Source organism: Aptenodytes patagonicus, chromosome 2, assembly GCF_965638725.1.
Source record: "Aptenodytes patagonicus chromosome 2, bAptPat1.pri.cur, whole genome shotgun sequence".
In the NCBI taxonomy this organism is placed as follows: Eukaryota; Metazoa; Chordata; class Aves; order Sphenisciformes; family Spheniscidae; genus Aptenodytes; species Aptenodytes patagonicus.
Window position 1 is genome coordinate 102,338,363 of NC_134950.1, and position 20,921 is coordinate 102,359,283.

The window sequence follows — 20,921 nt, forward strand, 5'->3', positions numbered from 1 at the left end:
GCTTTTTCTGCAGCCTGTGGTAGCATTGGGGCATGTCGTGGTGTGATTTGTAGCTTATTTCTCACAGGCAATTTTGTTGGCCCAGCTGAGGGAATGGGGCATGTGAATGAGTAAGAAACCTTAAGCTGATACGGCCTTTTTTGCACAACATGGCCTGAAGGTTTTTGCAATTCATTGCTTAAACTGGAACGGGGCAGTCCTTCAAGAACTGAACTGAACAGAACCCCTACAGAAAAATACCTCTTTGGAGACATTTGCAGCATGACCCATTAGTCACCAACTTTCAGGAGTGGTGACTGAACGAGAGAGCTAGTTAATTTTGAAGACTGAAGGCTCTTTTTCGATATAAAAATAAATATATATCAATGAATATTATTAATGGTTGGCTGAAATGTTGTTTAAGCTCATTAATCCTTTAAAATTATACAGAAAATAATATAGAAATAGTCTCCTGATAAACAGTTTTAATTATGGAATTTAAATTATTTTCTTCATGCAGATGTATCACTCAGAGCTTACAATTTGCTTTCTCTCTGCCAGCTAGAGGTGTTTGGTAGAGCTAATAGGTAGAGATTTGCAAGGAAGTTTCTTAGTCATTTGAAATAATTTATGCCTGCAGTAGGTGAACACCAGAGGGCTCTTTAGACTAATGCAAAATAATAGTGTCATGTTTATAATTGAGGACTAGTCTGAGGCATTTTGTTATCTTGAATTAAATAATCAAAAACACTGTTTTCATTAGAATAGTGTAAGGCTTTCCTTTTCAAGAAAAAATAAATCAGTGTCTTTGAAAGAAGTATAGCCTGTTATTATGTAGCAAGTATTTGAGTTTTTGAAAAGTGGGGCCTTTATATGTAGTCAACTAACTGGTTTAAATTTTTACACATTTTTCTGATTAGCAGTCAAGATTTTTTTCATGTTCCTGTTCCACGTGCTTTATTTTAAGATAACTACGTGGTTTATATTTCCTTCTGCTTGTCTGTCCACCTTTAAGTTTCTTTCCCTACGTGGTAGTTAATTTATAGTGACCCTTGTATTATGAAGCCCAAATTTGCATTTCATTGTACTATACATGGTCACTGTTCACAGAGGTGAGTGTAAAATGTAGCTGTGCTTGTTTGAAAGTGTTTTTCAATTGTTTTATACTTGCTTTTCAAAAAAGGGTCAAACATTATACATTTTGTGGATGTCAAGAATGATTCTTAGCTGGTGTGAATTTCTAGTGCAGCCTGGAAAGGCTTTGTCATCTTATACTGACTGAAATTTGGACCCAGTGTGTTTATTCCAGTGTCAACTGATACCATTTGGGGGGAAAAAAAAAGCTGAAAAACCTTCTCTATGTTGATGGGAAAAACCGTAAAATAGCACTAAAATACTATAAGCTGTAGGGGGAACGGTGATCTCATTGTCTCGGTTTACACAGTCTTTGTAATCAGATATATTTTTTCATACATCCTCTTGATTTTTCCTTTTAAAGTGGTTCTTGAGCATAATTTGTTCTAGTCAATGACACTGTGGTGTTGTAGAAGATAATTGATATTAAAGGGAGAGACATTACAAATTGAATTAGTTATTATGATACCCAATTTACATCACTCTAGGCAGCATAATTTTATATTGTCAGAGGGAAGCCTGAAATTATGCACCAAAATTAATACAACTGTGCTTTGAAATTTAGAGCTTTTACATACACACAAATGTACACACTCGTTTTGAGAAGAGTTTGTAGAGAACAATGCGTAGGTTGCTTGTTTAGAAAAATGAAGGGCATATTTTTCCCTATGGCAAGTCAATCATTGAAGAAGCAAATGAGACTGGAAAGGTAGGTTGAGAGATAGTTGGTTCGTGGGACCAATGTCCTAGAAACCAGTGGAGGTTTTTCTGTGTTAAATAATATTGGCAGCAGCAGAGTAATTTTACTTGAGAGACTTTCTTTGGCTGTCAAACACTCCCCATTTTCTTGGATTTTCCTCGCCCTGCTGTACTGCTTCCAGCCACAAGTATATTGCAACTTATTTTTAGCCCTTGGTGTGGTTGTTCTGTACAAAACATTCAGCCTCCAAGTGGAATTTTTGGAAGTAAAGAAATGTAATGGTGTAGTGGGCACAAAAGCAGGAGATCTATTTGAACTGTTTCAAGATGGGGGGGGGGGAATATTTCCATTTGGCTTTTCTTTCAGATTCCTGAGACTTGGTGACTCAAAATATCCATTATCCAAAAGGAGGCTATGCATTTACAAGGAATTAAACAGGTCAGGGAAAATTCTGGCTGATGGCGAGTGAAGTGTTACTGACCAGAACAGCCTGCATAGAGAGCAGGGAAAGAACATCGTTGATCCATTTTATAATTCTCTCTCCTCCAAGTCCCATCAAGCTCATATTACTGTTCTTATGTGCCAGAAGCTCCTGAGGGAAGTGGGAGAGAAGGAATGTATGGAGAACAGTATCTAAGGGTGATGGGAGGGGAATTAGGGTGCTTTGCCTGCAAGGAGAGAGGTGGGGAAAGAGGATACAGTTTTGAAAAGTAATAGGCAGAGGTGTCCGCTGTACTGATGTCAGACTGGGAGGAGGAGGGTGGGAAGTTAGGGGGGAAAGAGGAGAAGAAAACCTGCTACAGGCCCAAATCATGCCCGATGGCTCCTAAACCTTCTCCCCCACTCAGAACCCTGTAACTCCTTGTTGGCACCCACTCCCTAGGGATATTTGGGAATCCCTCCAGACCTCTTCCAGGTCTTCAACGTTACTCCCCTGCAGTCTAATAACTTCACCACCTACCATAACCCCGCTCCTAGCACCTGCACCCTGCATATACCCCCGCTCTGCTGCTGTTCCCAAGTTGCATATTGCTGGGATGAGGACAAAATTACTTAATTTCTTCTCATCCTCAGGGCGGTAACATTTAGTTTTGCCTGTCTTGCTGAAGAGCCTTGAAGTGATTCTGTGGAGGATAGCATGGCTCTCTTTCCCTAAACACTGCTGATGTTATACCTGACTACCACCAGAATCAAAGTCATTTTGGTTCTCTTTGAGGATAAATGCACGGTCTGCGTTGAGTCTGTATGTGTAGTTCAGTTTGCTGCACACAAAAGGAATTAGAGCTACGGACATTAGACTTCATTAAAATGTGTTCTGGACGCTATATGGCCAAAGACACTATTCAGCCTAAGACATGTCCGGCTGCTATATTTCTACTTTTCATCACTGATGAAGCACGATGCATGTGGTGACTTAGATTAGAAAATGACAGGCTTGGATCTGTCTCAGCTGCTACTTCTAGCTATCATAGAACTAAAATAGCATAGGCTGCAGCACAGTTCATAAAGCTTGCAAAACACACTTGGCTAGTGAAAATGCCAGCCAGGTATCAAATACTTTGGCAAGGAGAAGGTTCCTTTGGTATAATCAGCAGTTTATCCCATGAATGCAGCCTAGGATTTAAGGAGAGCCTGTGTTAGCACTAAGCTGAACAAACTGAATGCTCAGTGAAAAGAATATATTTAAAAATTATTTCAGTCTTCTGTGTCATGGTTAGTTCTATTTGACTAGGCTTTGAATACAAAATAGAATACAAAATATTGTGATTCTTGAAAGCTTGAGCTCATTTGTTAACTCTACTCAGTTCTTGCTAGTGTGAATTAATTTATATACTTCTTACTTGAAATAGTGTATTTTAATATTTTTAGCCTTTGCAATTCTAGGTCTCAGAGCAAGATTAAAGTAATTGCCGAGAATTGCAACATTTCAGGAGGAAGCTAAATTGTGCCAAATAGAATCAGGAAAGATTAATGTATTTCACGTTATTAGAAGATAAAGGCTTCTGTTTAGAAGAGTCAAGTAATTCTAAAATGTTAACTTGTCTGAGGATAAATTATAAACTACTACAATTAGTTATTATTAAGATTGATACAGGACTCTTTGAAGGAGAGTTTTTTTGTTCTGCATTACATAAATCCTGAAACAAAAACTAGTTCTAGACAAGGAATGTTCGACAACGTTTCTGTTAAAAACATTTTGAAAAAATAATTAAATGTATCATTTTGACATTTTGTAAATAAAAAAAAAATTATGCCAAGCTTAATCATCAACAACAAACCAAAAATTAAAAGCACATTCAGAGCTCTGTCTTTCTGATGAAAGAAATTCAATTGGGGGTCTTAACAAATGTGGGGAATCCTCTTTCATGTATAGTATTATTTGCCTTAATGCCCCTTTTCATTTAGAACAAGTTGTATTAATGTTGTCCTTCAAAGGCATGGCTTTTTCTAGAGGAAAAGGTAATGTGTTCCTGGATTGTAAAGAGGGGAGGAAAGAAAAGGAAGGGAAGAAAGCGCTGTGCAGGCAGAGTGTTCATGTTAGGCCCCGACTTCTGCCAGTAGAAACTGGTGGTAATGGTCCAAAACCAGTTCCCGTTACTTTGCTATATACCAATAGGGGTGGAAATGCTGGAGAGGTCTGTGGTTTTGATTAAGTTTATGAAATCCACAGGTATCTACTAAGCCATATAAACAGCAGTAATTAGTGCTAATCCCTTTTCATAGAAATGCAGCTTATTGATAATCTAAGAAAGTGGGTGTTGGCCACTATAATCACAGCTAAATAGTTTTCTCTGAGGTATATATAGAGATAGGATTCTCTCTATCCATTGTCTAAAATTGATGGCTCCCAGTTTTCAGCTGAGTAGTTCAGCTGGAAGTGGGAAATTTTACGTGGGTGGTGGTAAAAAATAACCTTTAGTCCAATGCAAAGCATACAGGCATGCTCTCTAAATCTAGTATATTCACGATTGTGTCCCTATTTTTCCGTTTCTGCCTTTTATATAATTTTCAAGGCACAGCCTGTCCAAAGATTCCCAAAGACAGGCTGGATCCTGTAGGCTCACCCCCAACTATCCATGTTGGTTTTGCCGAGTTCCATACTTTTTTGGATTGCGTGTTTCCTCCACAGAGCAAATTTTGCTTTAGGCTCCATGACACAGTTTAAAAATACAAATACAAAACCTATTTGACTGCTGTTGAGACCTCTCTCATAACACAGCAGCCAAAAACATGTTAAATCTCTCGCTGATATCACCCTGATCTCTCACAGCTAGAGGAAACTGAAAAATGTGCCACAAGCCCATCTTTTTTTTGAGGAATTGCATAGTGCATCCTGTTCTGTCATGCCTTTCTGTTAGGTGGAAGATAGGGCTGAGGACCTCAGTCTGAGGCAGCAGCACTAATATTTTTAGATGGCTTCTTAAAGGCTTCAATAAAATGCATAAAACTCAGCAACACACTTACTGGCTATTTTCTCTGTTTTGAGTTAACTGTGTAAGTAAGCTTCCAAAAGCAGAAGTTGCGCAATGAAAAATAATTATGCCAGGACATTTTTGAAAGATGAATTTTATGATAACTCTGTCATGCTGATGTGTTTCCTGAAAAGGAATGCCAAGGAGCATCCCCATAGCCTTTGGAAGAGACTAGATTTTTAGCTTCCGAAGAAAACACAGTGTGTGCAACCACCCTATCTATTCCTTTGTCCGTCCATCTTCCCTCTAATGATGTTGGGTCTCACTGCCCAACTTATAGTGGTTTCTGCAAAACTGGAGGAGGCAGAGGTCAGGTCTTATTCATTCTGTTGAGCTGCCAATGGTCACCCATCAGCACAGATGTAGCACTAGGCTGGCAGGAGCTGGGTGGAAGAGGAAGGATGAGGGTGGTGACTCTAGGAAGGGGGAAGATGTGGAGAGGAGGTGGTGGAGGAATGCTGTGGGAGGACACTTGGACGGAGAGAGCTGTGTGCGTGATGGAGGAGTTCAGGTATTGTGTGAGTAATGACTGCCGTGAGGGAGCTTGGGGCGATACAGTGGAATAGTAGCTGTGTTGCACTGGACGGCTCAAGAACCATGTTACACCATGGGTGCTAAATGTAGGACGTAATTCCATAGGAAACCAGGCTTCATTAGTCCTGCTGCTCCCAGGGTGACTTACAGAATGGTAGGCATGCTTCTGCATATAGTTGTATTCTTAAGATACTAACAAAACTTGCAGTGGATGGCTCGATGACCGAGTGCTTTGTTTTGTTCTAAAGATATATTTTCATTTCCACAGAAAATGGAATTATTGAGGGCCTGCTATGGATAGAAAGCCTGTAATTTATCGGGGAGCTGCACTGGTAGGCATATCTAATCTGCCTAATCCATTGGCATTAGCATTGAATAGACAAAATGTTGAAAGCATACCTAAGCCCACTGGTGATATAAAAGTGCCTACAGCTAAATAGATTTTTTTTGTTTGTTTGTTTCTTGAGATTTATAGCTCACATATGTTTGCTATACAACAAACTAAATTCAACTGAATAATATTACTGTAACTTAGTTAAAGCTTTCTATTGACAGTATAAATCATGAGGGCAAAGCTAGATTCCCTTTTATGTGCCTCTAGAATATTGATATAAAAATATAGCTTTCTGTGTTCATATTTCTTCACAATAGTTTAAAAGAAAGCACAGGCAGTAGTTTTACTGAAAGGGAATTTTAAAATCAAGACTGGTCTGTAGTTGCATCAAAAGGGAATTTCAAAATCAAGCCTGGTATGCACCTGTGAGGAGCCACAGTTTCGGAGGAGATGGAGAAAATCATCTTCGGTCCTTGTATGCAACTCCTTTGCTGGTTCCCGCCAAATGAATTCAAAAGGATACTTTTCGCTAACATTCACAAATGTAGTTGTTTAACAACATTATACTGCACATTGTAACATAGGGGAAGAGAGGAAGCAAAATAAAAGGAAGGCAGAGGGAGGAGTGAATGAGGCTTAGTGAGCAAGCTACAATCAGTCTGGCAAAAAAAAAAAAAAAGGTAAACTGTAGTTTGGTGCACTGTTTGGTGGTCTGGATCTCAAAGGCTTTTATCCCGCAAGTGAGCAGTTGGGAACACCAGTAACTTCCTCCTCCAGCAGTGTCTATCTGATTTCAGTTAACAAAGATCCTCATGAACCTGTTTGGTGGAGTCTGAAGAGATAATGTGTTAAACCCTGTGATAGCTGGTCCCAATTGCACCTTTTCAGACATTATACCCCTTTTACACAGCAGTGTGTTTTTCTTCAGTCTCCTGATGCCAGACGCTATCCAGTTATCACAACAGCTCTTAAATTTTCACTCTCTCTTTAAGGTTTTCTGGTTCTTTACTGTGGTAGCTTTGACTAGGTAGTCTCCTATTTTATTGACTATTCCCCTTTTAAGTTAGGGTAAATATTAAATATGAACAGTGTTTTAAAGTATTCAATATTTATTTTGTTCTTGGAGAGCCACTGAATAACTGGTCAGAGCTGGTTTTCAGGTGACCTTAGCATGTTCATTTAGCAGTTTGCTCAGCAGCTTTTTGAAGGAGATGGGGTACAAGAGCAGAGGGTTCTTTATCACTTTTCTTTCCCCTTGGAAAGCCTATTGAAAATTCCCACACAGTGCTAGCGTGCATTAGTGATTTTGCCGTTACAGAAGTTGAAAAGCTCATTAGCAACCATCAGATTTGTTTTGCGCATGATATCAAGACAAGTAATGCAATTGTATGATCACAGTACATAGCATATGTACTTGACTAAAGGTTTTCTAACACTCCAAATGTCGATAATGTGCTGTGTGAGCCTTCTGACTTTCAGGCTAGACCCTGCTGTCAGCTGTTGCTAGTTTTACTGTAGTTTTATCCAACATGGGGCATTTTTCCTGAAAGGAAGTCTACAAATGTAGCACAGCCCAGAAAAGGCTGAAGAGCTGCAGGGAGCACAAATGGACTGATCTGGTGTTTTGTAGTGGGTGTCAGTATGGTGGGAAGGGACTGGGAGACAAAAAAAAAAAAAAGAAAAAAGAGGAGAGCTTGTTCAGTTGGGGCTGGCTGGGAACAAGATAAGTTGTTCTCACTTGGAAAGAGGAGGTGGAAATGGAGGAGCAGCTCTGGAGCCTGTGACACTCCTCAAAGGCAAAAAGCTTTCTCAGAGTCTAAAACACGGCAAGGCAATGCTCAAGAGGAGGTCTGAGCTTCAGGGGAGTGGAGTACCCTTCTGCACATGTTAGGTTTCAATTGCTCTGCCAGGTAGTAGTGAGAATCTGCCACTTGACTGAAGGCAGGCTTGATAAAGGCAGCATTCATGACGACTAAATGGCTCAAATGGACTTTGAAAAGGAGAAATGTGTCTAGCCAAAGACTGAGGTAGTTGATCCCTTGCTGATTGTGTTAGCAGGGTTTGGGACTTTGTATCTGAGGAAAGGTGGAGCTTTGTGTGACTCTGCAAGGGGGCTGGGTCAGGGGATGAGTAACCCATCTGCCTGGCCACTGCCAACCCCAGCAACAGACAGGCAGAAGCTTTCTAGAGCCTTCTCTGCATCCTTCTATGTCTGTGTTTCAGGAAGCTGATCCACGCAGAGCTGTTCTTCCAGAGTGGTCTGTGGAGCACTGTTTGATTTCATGGCATTTAAACACTCTGTTTCTAGCTCCTAACCAAGAGCTAATCCCTCCTAGAATAGTTTCTTCAAATAATTTTTCAGGACAATCAGTTACTGAAGCTCCAATTACAAATGCCAGGGAAAGTTCCTCTCAGTTGTGAGTGTCAGCAAAATGGCTGCTTTTATTAAGGTGGCTCACATTGTGGAGGAAGGCTACACAGCAAAATACAAACCCCACCAGAAATATCTCCGCAGTGAGGTATTAGCAATATCTGTGTCATGATTAAGCAATTGGAGCACCCTACTGATTACTAAAACAGGTTCTCCACAGACCTGTCTGAAACAGTGAGGATTTTTGAGGGGGAGAGGGCAAGTGGGGAAGGGGTTGGTGGCTGAACTGAGAAAAGGTGAAAAGGGGGGAAAAAAATCTCCCAATAATTATGTTTCAGTTAATGCCATGCAGGAGCTGTCAGCTTTGTGATAAAATAAGGTGACTGAAAAATGTTTGAGATCAACTGAGGCTGAAGTATTTCATGTGACTCTCGGGTTCGGAAAAGCATTCTGCCCAATTCATAAAAGCTTTTTCGGGCAGATTTTTTTTTTTTTTTAAGTGACAAAATGAGCAATTCTGGAAACAGTGAAAGGAAATGTGTGGGTTTGGTTGTTAGTGTTTCTCAGGCATTAGGTGTTACCATCAACTATCCTGTGAGGGTGGCTGTGGCTGTTCAGCTGTGGCTGTTCAGTGCGTATGCTGGCCTGTAGCTCATGCCGAGTGCCCTCTCTCCCATAGCCCTCCAGCAGGGAGGATTGCTGCTTCTCCTCTCTACTTTTCAGGTCCTCCAGAACTCATTGCTGCTCCCTCATCTTCTGCCAATGATGTCAGCCTTGCTCATGTTGTTATGATCTTTTATGTGGCCCCTTCTGTAAAGAAAGCACCTTGTCTTGTTATTCATAAGGGAAACATCTTCTCTTCATTCAACTTCTTCACTTCCTCTATGACTTCTACCTGTGGCTAGCCAACAGTGATGATGAGTTAATATTGGTCAAGAATTGCAGTTATTTATTTTCTTGATGAAGAGGAAAGGAGGCTGAAGAAGAAGTGTCAAATGTTCTGAATCATTTCATTGTGTACAAAGGTAGCTTGTATCTTCTTCCAGTCACACTTTTTTTGCCTTACTTCTCTTGTTGTTTCACAACTCTTCCTTGTACCCACTGATTGCAACTCAGGCCATGAGCTCTTTCTGACCGTACAGCTTCCTGCCTCTTTGGGTGATGCCTTGCAGGGGGACCACAGTTTGAAGTAGGGTACAGAAAATCCATAAGATAAAATCTAATACTACCAGGCTACTTACGTAATTTAGCTCACAGTCTCACAAAATACGGCCTCTTATCATTACTTGCATTTTAATAGTAGAAATGTTAGCAGTTAGGAATTGTCAAATAGGTGTTACCTAAAGGAGTTACCTTCTGATAATCCTATGCACACATTAATGACAAGCATAAAAATATCATGGTTATGCATATTACATTTCCAGTAAAACAGGAACTCAGATGTATATACTAACAGAAAAACTGTTGGTTCAACACATTTCACAAAGAAAGCCTTTAAGGCAAAAACAAGATCAAATACACTGGAGCATGTTATATATTTCTACAGATACAAAAAATCATAAACTACTGCCATATTCACAGTGGGATATTTGGGATTTTGTTGGCTGAGTGAAATAATTATTCTGAAGAAAAGGTGAAAAGATTTAGACTTTTAGAGTAGATCTAGCCAGCTTTTGGACAGGTAGCGCATGCATGACCAGTCAGGAGGTTTTAGGAACTGCCTGCCAAAGTCTTTGTGTGGCTGAGATAACAAGACATACGTGGCATACATTGAAGAATCAAAGGGAAGACGGTGGGAAGTTGGAAGGAAGAACTCAGGGAGAGATTCAGAAATGAGAGGTATCAGTGGCCCCTCGTGATCCCATGGCTCCTCTGCAGGCATTTAGTATTCATTTTTGTATTAGCATCTAGTATTCAAGTGCTTAGAATGTGTATGGCATTTATCTATTCTACTGTAGCTAAGGCAAGATTAAAATGCGCCACGTGTAGACACTTTGTATTGTTTGAATGATCATTTGTATTATCTTCCAAACAAATATAATCCAGTTCATCAGATCAGTGATACTCACTAGAAAACTTTTTTTTGTAGTGACTAACTTTTCATTCTATTAATTCACTTCAGATTTCCCTGTTGAACATACATGTTTCTCTGCTTTGCGCTTGAATCATTCTAGCCTGGAAATGCAAGACACTTTACAGTCTGCAACAAAGTATACAAGACACGTGGGGCACAAGGAAGTAAGGTTTTTTTTGTGTTACAGATGATAAAATTAATGCACTTTTCCAAGGTCAGAGGATGTTTGTGGCAAAGCCTAGACAAAAAATCTAAATCTTGTATCTGTGCTGCAGGTATTTTTTGTTAAGGAGGTGGAAAGCCTATTGCAGAAGTCCTGAAGTTGGCTTCTCTTGGTCGAAACCAGAATGTCGAATGAAAGCTTTTCCTTTTTTCTTCTTACTGTGTGTGATGAAACAGAAGGGTAACCACAAAACATAAAGGTGTACTTAGTCACAAGTCTGAAGAGTACCCGGTAGAGTGCACTGACTTTTGCTATGATTTTGTGAAATGATCAGTTTAATCCTTAAAGGTTTGAGCTGAGTTAAGTCTTCTGCTTAACCGAATTTCTTAGGGAAATAGAGCTCATGTAGATCATACAACTTTTTGAGCCATTGATGTAAAAAGGCAGGCAGCGCTCCACTGTTGTACATTTTCTGATAGCATCCAGTCAGAAAACCAGCATCATATAGGAGGCTTGTGGGTCAATTGTGGATCAGCATGCATGTGGGTCAATGCAAGTCATAACTTGCATTGCCCCTGGTCCAGGGGCACATTGTAAGCGATTATCAGGGAGCTGGGGGTTATTTTAGTAGTGTTAAGGCACACAAATCATTAGAAACCAGGATTCATTAGCTTTGCTACTCACCCATTTCTTCACGTACAAGTTTGGAGCATAAAATCTCCTTAATTAATAAATCTTCATTCCCGAAGAAAACCATAGCTTACAATACCTTCTGGATGAGGAAAGTAATTTTCTCATTGACTTTTTTCCAGCAACATGCCTGGAAACACTGGTACAACAATCAAACCCTTCATTATTTTAAATTCATCAGCATTTTGTAATCTTCCCATAGAATTTTCAATTGAAAAAATAAAATTATTGACGGTACAGAGACAGCAGAGATCTTGGTCATCAGTTTGGGGACACTCTAATGTGAGGGAATCTTAAACCTTGATGCAATGCCACTAACACACTTTGGGTGGTCTGGACAGAGTGACAGATGGGCCTCTTGGCCCATAATAGTATCCAAACTCAAAACATCGTGGTACATGGAGTGTTGCACATTCGGGTTATCACTAAATGACAAAAGATTTATTGTACACTTGCTGCCAGCTGAAGGAAGCTAAAGTAACTTCTGTGTTTCCTGGACAGACAATCAAAGAGCTAAAGCTGATTCTTGGAATTTTTCCTTCACCATCACTATCTCCATTCATGCCATACTCTGCTGTGTTTAGTGAAAATTTAACTGCAGCAGAACATCCATCTAATTTCCTGTAAAACATTAATTCTGTTTATTCTTCCTACATGTTTTTCAGTTCCCTCCTCTCTCTCCTAATCCCATTGACAACAGAAGAAATGACACAAAAGATCAACTGTTGGCTTTATGTAAAATATTACATCAAAATAGTGAGTCACTGGAAAAAGATTTCCCACAGTCAACACACACACAAATATCCACTCAGGTCACAAAACCAAAAATGTTATCAATAAGGACAAAGGAAGTTGTTATTTTAGTTTTTAAACAGTCTTGATTCATGCTTCCTGTCATTTTGCTCAGGGGGAGAGAAACAACTATTTCTAAAAAAACAGTTAAACAGAACTGCCAGAAACTCTTCAAATCCTTAAACCAATACGATCAGGAATAAAACCATAGTGGAAATAAGTTACCTTCTCCTGCTCTCCAAGTTCTGTTTCCATGTACAAAGTTTGGGTGCTACATATCACATCATGATCTGATAATTTTTTTAACCCAAAGACAAGAAGCCATTATTTTAAACCCTGTTTCTGTGGCGTATTCTGATGATCACCATATTTCAAAAGGATCTCGGGTGGAACTTCTTGGTTCTTACCAAGTTGTGCTGGATAATTTCTCTGAGGTTTGCTCAGTAGGAAGCAGTGTATTTGTTCCAGTTTCGTCAGCCCAGAGAGGTGCTTCCTGCTGCTTTCACAGCTGAAGCCTGCAGCAGCTTGTTCCCTGGGACACCCAGAGACTGGCAAGACGTTTGTGATCACCAAGAGGGATTCTGGAGATGCTACATGTCTGGATTCCGCCACTGAGTTTTCTCTCTGTGAGGCTACTGGGAAATGCTGTTTGTCATCTTTTTGGTTATGTTGCTCAATAAGCCGTGAAGTTGTACAAAGCTAAAAGGTTATTTTAAGAGCTGGTCTTAGAAAGGAAAAAAATCAATTAGCAAAATTGAAATAGCTTTTCCTTTTTTTGTATGTTTTTAATGCAATGTTAGAAATATTCTGTGTGTATGATTTTTCTGCCCTATCACTTGCTTTTTTTTCAGTATAGCAAATGTACTCTATGCATCAACCAAAAGCAGTGAGAGAAACAGGAGAGTGTTATGCTCAGTCTCTTCATGCTGTTCATTTCATATTCAAGAGAGTCAAATGGTTTCCCTGCCTTTGGCCCTTGTTCCTCCTTAAACTTCATGTTCTCTCATACCTCCCTGGCAGACTTGAAGATCCTGGAAGTTTCTTCCCATCTGCCTCTTGCAGGTGGGAGCTGACCTAACTTTGGTCATATGGGAAGTGAGAGAGATGTCAGGACTTTTTCCATGCAAGTAGGCCAGTTGTTTCTACTCTTGTCTAAAGCCTCTTTTTCTTTTTCCACAATGCAGCATTTCCACTCCCTGTGACTTGGGAAATTGCCTTTTCCCCAGATTTGTAAATTGCAATCATGTAGACAGTTATCCTAAGGATAATGTAAGGAGAAATTTATTTATTTACTTGTAGGCGGAGTTCACTGAGCACGTTTTCTTCGCTTTGAATTCATGTACCCTGGTCACAGAAAGATAAAACTCATGGAATCTATACAGATTCAGAGTTCACACTTCAAAGCTTTGTTTATATCATACAGTGCAAAGTGATTCTCTGTGGGAACAAATTTATTGATAAATTTTGCCCCTGATAGTTTGTTTTGTCATATCCCAGGAAATACATAAGTATGTATAAAATAAAAAGTTGGAGGATATGTCTAAATCTGTTTAAATTTCTTTCTGACAAGTATAGGGGAGTTAAGTGGAGCCAGTGGATTTTCACAGATGAAGTCATGCTTAACAAAAAGATGAGTTCACTTGTCATTTCTTCAATGACCGCAGATAGCAGTGAAGCAGAAAACACTATTTGCCTGGATTTTAGCAGTGTTTGGAAAAGCAAAGGTTTTGGTATGCCTCTTGCCCTTCTGCCCCTGCTCAGTCTCGTAAAACTTATGTTTCTTTTGCTAGAGATTCTCTCTGCCCAAATGGGTATACCTAGTTTTCTAAGAGACTTTTAAAAATTTATTGGGTAAAAAGCACTTATTTTTAATAAACTTACCTGGCACTTGAATGTAACAGAGACAAAAATAAACAGCATGAAGTTAAAACGCCCCAAATTATTTCAGTGCAACTGCATAAATCCTTAACGTCACTTGCAGCAAGCAAGCAATCTGCTTGTTTTTGAGTTCCCACTATGCTAATTTTGGGATTGTTGAATTTAACAACCACTTGCTAGGTGCTACATGTTAAAGATGTCCTTCCAGGGACATTATTGTAGTTGCTGTCTTCTCTGCTCTGAGCAGAGGAGGGGAAAAAAAATTTATCATTATCCTAACAAGGGACCCAAATGTGGAACAATCCTGGATTTTGTTACTACAGCTGTGATATGATAAGATGACTGCCAGCAAACAGTTGCATGCATTTTAAGATGTTGCTGCTTCTCATCGGGGAAATGGTATCGTGTCCTTGTTGGATGCTGCCATTGCAAAGGTGGCCAGCCTAAAACAGCAGGGAGAAGATAGGTTCGCTCAAACAGGCCTGCTGTGGCACACCGAGAGGCTGAAATCCTTAAAAACTCTGTTAGTTGAGATTGTCTAACCACATGATTAAGTTCTATAGGAAGAAAAGTGGATCGGGACAAACGTTTTCACATCTGGTCTCACCATAAATGGGTGAGATGTAAACTAGGATAGAGAAAGGAGACTATAAAGATGAGGGGAACAGCGTGGGGAACCCTCCCTGGAAGTTGAGTTAAGGAGAGGGATGCTGGGAGAGAGGGACAAGTTCTTGGTTTTCCTCTATGGGTGTGTTTCAGTTCCAGCATTTCCCTGCATAACCAGTCCATTGGAGTAACCCCTCTCGACGTGGAAACTATTTCTCATTCTGAATTAATCAAAGGGTAAGTCCGTGTCATACCTAAATACTAAAGAAAAGGTATGAATCAAAGGTATGCTTTAGCTCCACACCTTGGTCCTGCCTGTCAGATGTCTGTGGAAGTCCTGTCGTTGGCTTTTATAACCATAAAATTAGGTGCCTCAGCTCTATCTCATCTCTGACCTGCCCATCCCTGACTCCAGAAGGTATAGTTAAAACAACAAGGTCTGGGCTGAAATGTATTATTAAGCCCCCCATTCTAGCTGTCTTTTAAGCCTGTAGATAGAGTCTGACAAGGCTAAGGCAAAGCCATCACCTAGGAGACTGGCTTGGGTTGGAAGGAATAAAGCTGTCTCTTAATATTTCGAAAAAAGGGCAGTTAAGAGCTTGAGGCAGGACAGAAGGAGCAGTAGAAATGGAGAAGTGAAAACAGCGTGCACATTTTTTTCTCATGACAAGGACAGGTTAGTGACCTCTGATGTTACAGAGGAAGTTCCTGTGTTGGCTGCCAGGATGGTTTTGCCCTCTCAGTTTTTAAACTGATGGTGATTCTGACGTCTGGAATCACTGCAATTCTAGGTACGTTACCAAAACACTTGGTTAAAAGTCAACAGATTGTGTTACTTTGGGCACACAGTCAAAAGGAAAAAAAAAAAAATCTGTGCATAATTGAAAGTCTGTGCCATACTCTGAAGCTAGCTGTGAGCACAGTTAATAGAAAATAAATTAATTTAACCAAGCCTTAAGTTTTTCCCATGCAATCTTTATATACTCTTGTTAAAAATGTCTGCTTACTTTAAGAGAGAGCAGGAGAAGAGGACAACTTCAGTGTCTCCTCCTTCATGTGTATGTAATATGGTCCCCTCGATGCTACTTGATAAATTACTCTTTTCACAGCTAGAAATTCTCACCTGTTACCTGATCCTCAGATGAACTGAGCAACTGCACATCTGCATGTGTTACATGAACGTGAGAACAAAGCAAGCTGTTTGGTTTTATTTTACTTCTTTCCAGCAGTTCACGAGGTGGTGCTGGTTTGGGGGAAGCTACGTGTGCTGTCCAGCTGGGGAACTGGACCCGCTTGCACAGGGTGGCCTCTGAGCCTGAGAGGTGTCTGGCGTCCTCTGCTGCCATGTGATTAGAAGTAGTGCCGTCACGTCACTGACATGCCAGCTCTTCTTGCCATCCAGAGGGTTTGTGTCTGTGCTCACTGCGTGTGCAGGGAGGGACATGACTGCTTTGTGAACCGATGACTGGCACAGCTCATGTCATAGGAGAAGGTCAAGGGGAAGGGTGACAGTAAGCTGTCTCTTCCCTGCATCTGAGTGCAAAGAGGTGGCCGAGGATGGGCCCTAGGCTGAGGGTGTTGTGCTGGCTCCCCCTTGGCTGGATGTTTGCTGTTCAGTGGCAATTCATCAGCATTTCATTTATGGCAGACTCATAACAACTCAGCTTGTTTTCTTTTCACAAGCTGGTTCTTCACTTACTTAGTGAACAGACAGGAGTTAGCAGCAGTTAAAAATTTATGTAGAGCTGTTCAGTTGCTGGTGGCAAAATGCCCGCTCCTGGTGGCAATACCAATAGAGCTCTGCCACCAGCAGGATTTCCTGTGGGGGCAAATACACTTTCTTTTAGTGCCTGCAAGTCCCAAGAAGACAAATGGCACTGGAACTCCAGTAATGTACTATCAAAGCCATTGGCCTTGATCTGTAAGCGGAGATTTCTAAGCACCCCGAGCACAGCTGTCCCACTGGGGTAGCAGGCTGTCTTCTCACTTGTTTTCTGGTGAGGCTGTACGTTTCTTTCCTCTAGTGCTGTTCTGTATGGATCAAGTACCAAAAGCTAGTTTCCAGTATGTCGGGAAGTACTTCAAAGTATAAACACAGGAAAAAATACAGAAGAAATACAGAGTTTCATGGAAGCCATATGATCATGTTTTGTTTGGAGATGGTCTGCTGTGCCAACAGTTTTAATGGCATTTTATCTTATTCATAGAGCAGGATGAATGTAAGTCACCTACCACTTTTCTTTGTGTCTGAGACAAATGCACGCGTTTTGAGATCATAATGATTATAAATGTTCAGTAGACAGTGTGCCATCCCACTCACTTTTTTACTGTAAAATAAAAAGCTCTTTAGATTTGTACATAATATTCTTTCAGAATAATTTAACTTGATTTATGTCACTCCAATACAAAACACCTTATAATAAAGTTTTAGTATGTCTTAGCTAAAGGGAATAATGAAGATTTCAAGCCTGGTTTGTCAGCAAGTGACTTGCATACCAAGTCAGAATTGTAGAACAATAGGGTTATTTAAACAGGAAAAGATGTGATCCTGATTTTCTTGTACCTATCCTGAGTAAAGCTTGTCTGTAGGTAAAATATTACATAGCTCTGTATATTTTGCACTGACATCTGATTTCTAGCATTGTTGTGTGATTATATAAATACATATATTGAATAGAGATTCTTTTTTTAATCATTAGATTTATGAAGGTAGCACAAAAGACTTTTGATGGTAGAATCCCCCCTCAAAATAGTTTCCATTGAAGAAAACTATTCTTAGCGCATTACATCAGGGGTGTCATACTTGCAACTTCAGATAATATTTGTATACTTGCTGTGCAAAAACCTTTTCTGTTTTGTTTTCAGCATTCATTATGTTACACATTAGTATCTATTTTTCTTGTGAAACTGTCTCTCGCATACATAAATACGTTGGTTTTTTTTTTATAGGAAAATGGGTAATTTGCATGTACAATTAGTGAATTGGATAAAGACACATTTTTCTTAGTTAGGCTCTGGTTTTAGAAAACTTGTTACAAAACCTGTTTTTATTTTACACCTATGGATAGCAATTATTTTTCAGGATATTTGTTTTTTATTACTTGAGAACTGTGAATCAGAGTAGTGAAAATTTCTTTTTTTCCCTCACAGGCTAATCCTAGTTCTTTATGTAGAATTAGAATGAAACTGTTTGTTAGTTATACACTAACTCAGTGTTTTCACTTGCTGTTAATGGTATTCTGTTTGTGGGATGTGAGACATCTTTTCAGTGGTCATGCTATTACTTTTTTACCCACCTACCTCATAAATTAATTAGTAATTTTAGTTAATGCCAGAGCGGCTTAGTCATTTTGTAAGTATTTTGAGTAGCTGCAAGGATGACACAGCAATGTTAGTAATTAACTATGCCAACCTTTGTTCTTATTCTGGCTAGTAACTAAAAATTCACTGTGATGTTGCATTTTGGCATGTATCACCTCAGAGGCTGAGCCATTGCCCCAGTCCTGGAGTTATAAAAGCGTCAGTTAAGTGTCCAAAAGATTAATTGGACCCTCTCAGTTTTGTGCTTTATATCACTGTTACTGAAGAAGAAAACAAATGGGGAGGGCTTTGCTTGTGCCTTGACTGGCATTGTATGACATTCCGAACTTGTATTTTTTATTTTTTTGTTGGCTCAAAAAGGAAATCAATCAATCTGGGTCAAGAGATTCAGGGATGTGAGCTGGGTAGCAATTTTAGCATGACTCATAACACTTCACAAAATTAGCTTGCCAAGAAGATGTGCTTCTGTGAAACTCTGAAGTACCTGGGCTTGAGGTATAGCTGGAAGAGAAATAATTTTGACAGAAGAGCTCATAACAGTCTAGCTCATGCCTTTTGGTGATGGCAATGGAAAGAATCATCAGTATTGATCATCTCAAGTCCTTATAGCCTGAGCTTTTGCACAGTGCCACGTCACCTTCAGCTCCTCTTTGCTGCGGAGATCCTGGATAAGCACAGAAATAGGGGCGGACGCAGAAGCAAAGATGGAAGCAGGGGAATAGCCAGCTGTCTGTCCACAGAGCATCGGTGAGTGATTGTCCTGCATGTAAATCCAGGGACCATAGTTTAGGATTTGATACTCTAGAAGTGGAGTGCTTGGAACAAGCACGTCTTAACGTTTTCCAGAAAATTAAATGTCTGGAAGAGCATTCATGATGTTTCTCAACAATTCTGTGATGTTTAAGGGAATTAATTTTGCTGCAAGCAGTTTTGCGTGTTTGTGCAGTCGCATTATAACTTTTATGCATAGAGATACATAGTAGAAACCAGATAAAAATATCACGTGGTGTTTACAGCTGAAGTTTCCAGAATTTATCTGCATTTTAATGGACTAATCTAGTTTTCTTAATTTAAAAGAACAGCCCCCTCCCCCCCAATACAAGCTGGCCTCATCATTTATCTGAAGGAAAGATGATTAGCCTTTATTCACAGTTTTTTCTCTTGACTAGTGGAGGCTACTGCAGTGAAGCTTGTGTTTGTTTCACTGTGCAAGCAAGGAGTAAGTACCAAGCGAGATGCTGTTACTGCCTTTGCTACTGGCTGCTCCCCTGCTCTACTTCTGGACATACTGCCCTGCCATTTTCCCTACACCTACATGAGTGACTTGACTTCCTTCATCCTCCCTCTCTCACCACTCTCCTCCTTGAGATAATTGTCCTTTTGCTGTTCAAGTGCTGTGGTGCTGAGCACAGGAGCTGAGAGCAGGAAGATTTTTCTTGCTGCGCTTCATCTGTGGCCTAACAAGTACTCATGTGATGGAGGCAGAGTAGCAAAGGTAGCAGCTGCGGGAAGAAAATACAGGAGCTGGAACAGAGGGAGAGAGGAGAGAGGAGGTAGTGAAAAGGCAGTGATAGAGGCTTAAGCTATTTCATACTGGAACAGAAGATGGATAAAAATCTAACCACTGAAGGAGACTCCTTTTCTAATTGTGAAGTTTGACACAGAAGTCCACATTTCCACTACTGCTCTGCAGCCTAAAAAATAGCTCTGAGCTCCAGGTGTTTCTTGAGTACTGCCTAGGATTGGTCGCTGTTGAGGATAAAAGTCTGCTACTGCTAGGAAATGCTCTACTAGCTCAAGTGGCAATATCTGTGACATGGCTCTAGGTTGCCTAATCCTACTGTAATCCTATTGATGAATACCGTAGGGATCAACATGATTCCACATGTTGGAACGGCTGTATTTTTTCTGGTGACTATTCCTTCCCTCCCCAGATATAAAATTGTAGGTAACACCCAATGTCAAATAGATTGATAAAGTTTGTACTTATTCCGAGGGGAAAAGAGTATGTCACGATAATTCAAGCAAAGCTGTAATGCATAGGTGCAAGGAGGCTGAATTAAAGTTGCATGAGCTTTCTGCCTTTTCCTTAAATTAGTCTGATGCAGTATAATTGTCTGAATAGAACTAAAGAGTCAGCTGTGAGTTTCTGTACACCCCAGAAGAAATGCCTATACATCAGTCTTAACAGCACAGTCCTGAAGGCAAAATGCCAGCAATAATTGCATGAAGTACAAAGTAAACTTAGAATCATTGAGGTTGGGAAAAAAAAAAACCAACTTATTTCATCATAAAAAGAAAATTATAGATTAGCATCTATACTTGTTTCTCCCTCTGTTTTTCTGCACCCCCTGCACTCCGATGTTTCTGTACTTTTTATCTGTGGGTGTGGTACCTTTCCTACAGCAGGAAAAGTTCTTGAGGGTTTGGTGTCATGTGGCACAACAATACCTTCTCCTCCTGCTTGGCTGGTGTGAATCACAGCCGTACCTTTGCAGTACAGAACTGTAGAATTACCAGCCCCTCTTGCACACAAGCCCAGCTTAAAGAATCAAAATTTAGCATTGACAGAATAAGCTGAGCACAATCATCATTAAGCATTCAGATTTGAAATTACACTGTTACTTTACTTGTGAGTTTAGATTTTTGCTCCCTTCCCCTCCAACATGAAGAAATCACTTTGCTTTTAGATGACATTTTTTACATGTGGAGATAAGCATAAGCCAGCAATGTTTCAAACATCATCTGCTGGTAGAGCAGCTGCTATACAACTGCTACCCTAAAACAGGTTAAATGGCAATTGGGAGGTTTTTTATGGGTGTCGCATCTAATGCCTTGCCCCTCTCAGTTTTATCTTGTCAGGGCTCAGATG

At 40.1% G+C, this 20,921-nt stretch overlaps 1 protein-coding gene across 2 annotated transcripts in view; it reads left to right on the plus strand.

Moving 5' to 3' along the window:
- The window catches only part of RNF144B (ring finger protein 144B), an 88,135-nt gene that overhangs the window by 18,839 nt on the left and 48,375 nt on the right, over positions 1-20,921 (plus strand). Inside the window, exon 1 of one of the 2 annotated variants that reach the window (XM_076330626.1) lies at positions 18,306-18,796. The exons of the other annotated variant lie outside the window; for it this stretch is intronic. The gene's annotated coding sequence lies outside the window, so the exon portion shown is untranslated. Of the gene's footprint in view, positions 1-18,305; positions 18,797-20,921 lie in introns of those variants that run through there. 2 annotated transcript variants of the gene reach the window in all.